The 3,347-nt window shown below is 55.5% G+C and overlaps 1 non-coding gene across 1 annotated transcript; it reads left to right on the forward strand.

Annotated features, from left to right (window-relative positions):
• The first annotated feature begins 2,372 nt into the window (after positions 1-2,372).
• On the forward strand, positions 2,373-2,445 carry TRNAK-UUU (transfer RNA lysine (anticodon UUU)). The gene has a single exon. It is a non-coding gene; the product is annotated as a tRNA-Lys (tRNA).
• Positions 2,446-3,347: the final 902 nt, after the last annotated feature.

The following is a 3,347-nucleotide window of genomic DNA, read 5'->3' on the forward strand; positions in this document are numbered from 1 at the left end:
TATGATGAGCTGCATGCCATTTTAGGGGGTTCAGCCACCACTACCCCAGCCGTGTTGTTTGACTCCTTCAATGGAGATGGAGGCAATACGGAAGCAGGTTTTGGGGACGAAGAAGATGATGATGATGATGAGGTGGTAGATAGCTCACAGCAAGCAAGCGGAGAAACCGGTTTTCCCGACAGCCAGGAACGGTCAGGCAGGAGGGAGGAAGAGTCCCAGGCTGGAGCAAAGCACACCTCTCCTCCTCTGGGCACCTAGAGCAGAGGTGGCTGGTGCTGACAGCTCTAAGGGAAGGCGAAAAAGCCAAAGAGCAACCGAGGGTGGGGCAAGAGGAGGGGAGGACCGTGCCTGCACGTGGCCAGCAGACAGCCACAATGACACCCGGCCAACCTGTTCCCTGGCATGCCAAACACCCACTGAAGGCCACCCACAGACCAGCATGTGAGGCAACTGCTGTTGCTCTGTGGCCAGCATCAGAAGATGGTAGGAAAACAGGGCCAGCCCCGCCGGTGGGGCCTCTGACCATTCCCACTCCAGGTGCTCACTTTTGCAGCGGGGCAGGAGATTTTACCCCAAGAGGCTTTCCCCAGCTGGTGAGAAGCAGAGAAACACCCAGCCCCCTAGGCGCTATTTAGCCCCCTCAAGCACAGGGACAGGTGCACATTTGGAGGAGGGAAACTGCTCTACACGCTAGCCTGGGCAGCTGCCCATTTACTTTGACAAGTCAGGAATGGCAAAGGCTAGACTGGACGCACCTGGGGCTCACGCCCTAGCCTTTGTGATGCCCAAACCCAGCTCCTTCCCGGGGGTCTAGCTGAAGCCAGAGCATTGGCCTGAGCAGCCAAGAAGAGGATCCAGCCCTGAAGAAAGCAGGACTTTTAACCAAAGCAAGCACAACCATGGAGGAACTCCAATCCTGAATCATCTGATCCAAAGGGAGATGCCTTATCCATCCGACCACATGATGATGTAGTCTAAGCACTTCTTCAGAAAAGGCAGACACTGTGTTTCTCGGGTCATCTACTGAGGGGGGAAGAAACTCTCTGGGCACAAGAAGTCGAGTTCCCAGCGAGATGTGAGATTTAATTCTATGCAGCCAGGTGCAGGACTTGGGCAGGGAGGCTTAGGCCTGGGGGATTGGGATGCAGCAGATGGACTGGCTGTCTAGGTGCAGAGATTTAGTCACACTGAGGCACAGGAGGGAGGAGGAGGAGGAATCCTGCTGAAAGGCAGTGGCTGTGGAGAAAAAGAGGAGGGGTTTCTGGCACTTTTTTGCCTCTCTTTTGCCTGCCTGCTCACTCTTGTGGTCTATCGGGAAGCCCGGTTAGCTCAGTCAGTAGAGCATCAGGCTCTTACTTTGAGGGTCCAAGGTTCAAGCCCCTGGCCGGGCACTTAGCTTTTAAGTTGCCTTGTGTGCCAGGAGCCAAATGATTCCTGGCGGTGTCCAGAGCCACACAGGGATTCCCAGAAGCCATGACCATTTCCTGGAAAGGCCTCTTTCTGCTGCTTAGTCCTAGGAAGCAGGATAGAAGCCCACCTCCACAGGAGCGGGCCCAGAAAGCAGAGTCTCTGGTTGGCAGAAAGTGGGGCCAGGTACTATGATAAACCAAGGGGAGGGCGAGAGCAGCAGAGAGAGGGGGAGCAGCTGGAGAGCTGTAAGTGCAGAGTTCAAGCCTGCCAGCTGAGGGCCACAGGTGTCTAGAGACTGTGACATCATCGGGTCCCATGGCGTAAAGGTCAGCTGTCAGAGTGCTGAATACTGCAAGCTGAGCTCAGATCTCAGTGGGACTTTTGGACTTGTTGCTTCACACCTAAGCATAGGTGGAGTTTCAAGGCTTTGTCTTGCTCTTTCAAATGATGTGGGAGCCAGTCTTTTGCCTGCTTGCAGTTGTGACTTGAACGCCAGAGGAGACGTTGGATCCAGAAGGCTGGCCTTGCCTGGAGCCCTATAGGGAGGGATGTGAGCTGGATTTACTCTGAGTCCTGCAGCTGGGCTGCAGCAAGGCCTAGGAGGCAGCCCTCTTGGTTGACCTGCTGGCCCAAAGTCACTTTGGCAGTGTTGGTCTTTACCCAGGAATGCTGAAGGGTGGGCCTGAGGGAGGGAGACTCAATCCTCCTCCCTATTGGTCAGGGCTGGAGAGGAGGCTGTAAGAGTGGCCAGGTTGATGAGCTGGGCCTTCTAGAGTTTGGGGAGGGTGGAATTGACTTGGGCATTGTGCTAGCAAAATGCCTCAGGGTGCTGGAGGGAGGAGGAGACCAGGGCTAGGGCTGGGAAGAGAGAGAGAGAGAGCAGCAGGTTTCCTCTATTGTTTCCTCCTCTCTTTTTCTTGACTAGTTTCTCCTCTGCGTGAACTTGTTCCTTTTCTTTGTGAGCCTGGCGAGTTCAGTTGGTAGAGCCTCAGACTTTTAATCTGAGGGTCCAGGGTTCAAGTCCCTGGTCAGGTGTTGAACTATTCCCCAAGATCATAAAAGTCTCTCTCTTTGGCATCCTTCTTGATGTTTTTTTTCTCTTTTTCTTTTCAGAATTTTGCCTTTCCTAGGAAGGGCCTTTTGTGTGTGAGATTGAAGGGGAAACTTTCTGACATCCCCTCTGTCCTCGCAGGCTGGAGGAATAAAGGCCTCTGGGCATATAGCAGGTTCCTCCCAGATGGCTGCATCTCACATGGTGGAGGTGGAAGCTCTGTCTCCTTGCCTTTTTTTCTGCCTTCAGGTGGCTGTGCTGATCTGGCTGGCCTGTCTGAGACAGGGTGTGGGGAATGTTTGGAGCTTTTGCTTCATATTGAGGGCTCCCTCCTACAGCAGAGTGATGTGGGCTCCGTGGAGAGTCTGAAAGAATTGCCCCGTCAGCGTTAGGTGCTCACCCAGCGCTCGGCTTCCCTTCGTTGGAGTAGGGAGGAGGGTGGGGCTCAGCCCCCCCAGTTGGAGAGGGGTGCAGGTGGCGGGGCTGCTGGCTGGGACTTGGAGGAGCGTGAAACGTCTGCGAGAGGAGTGGAGTGGGAGGAAGAGCATGTGTCTGCAGTGCCTGGGGTAGGCCTGTGCCTCCCCCAGGAAGAAGGTTGTTGTGTGTGCCAATCCCTGGGAGGCTTGGGTCCAGGCCAGGGTTGGGGCCTGAATTGTCAGGAGAGCAGGGAAAGGAGAGTGCGGAATTGGTGGAGCTGGGGAGTGGAGCACCAGGAGTCTCTCACCCCACCTTGGGAGCACTTGTGGGGACTGAGCTGTCTTTGGATCGGGGTAGTGGTGGGACCCCAGGGGATGGGGAGCAGCAGTCTGGGGGCTCATTCACCCAGGCAAGGAAACACCCCTATCGCGGGAGAACTGACCCAGCGGTGAGCACCGGACCTGTTGGT

This window comes from Natator depressus, chromosome 22 (assembly GCF_965152275.1).
Source record: "Natator depressus isolate rNatDep1 chromosome 22, rNatDep2.hap1, whole genome shotgun sequence".
Lineage (NCBI taxonomy): Eukaryota > Metazoa > Chordata > Testudines > Cheloniidae > Natator > Natator depressus.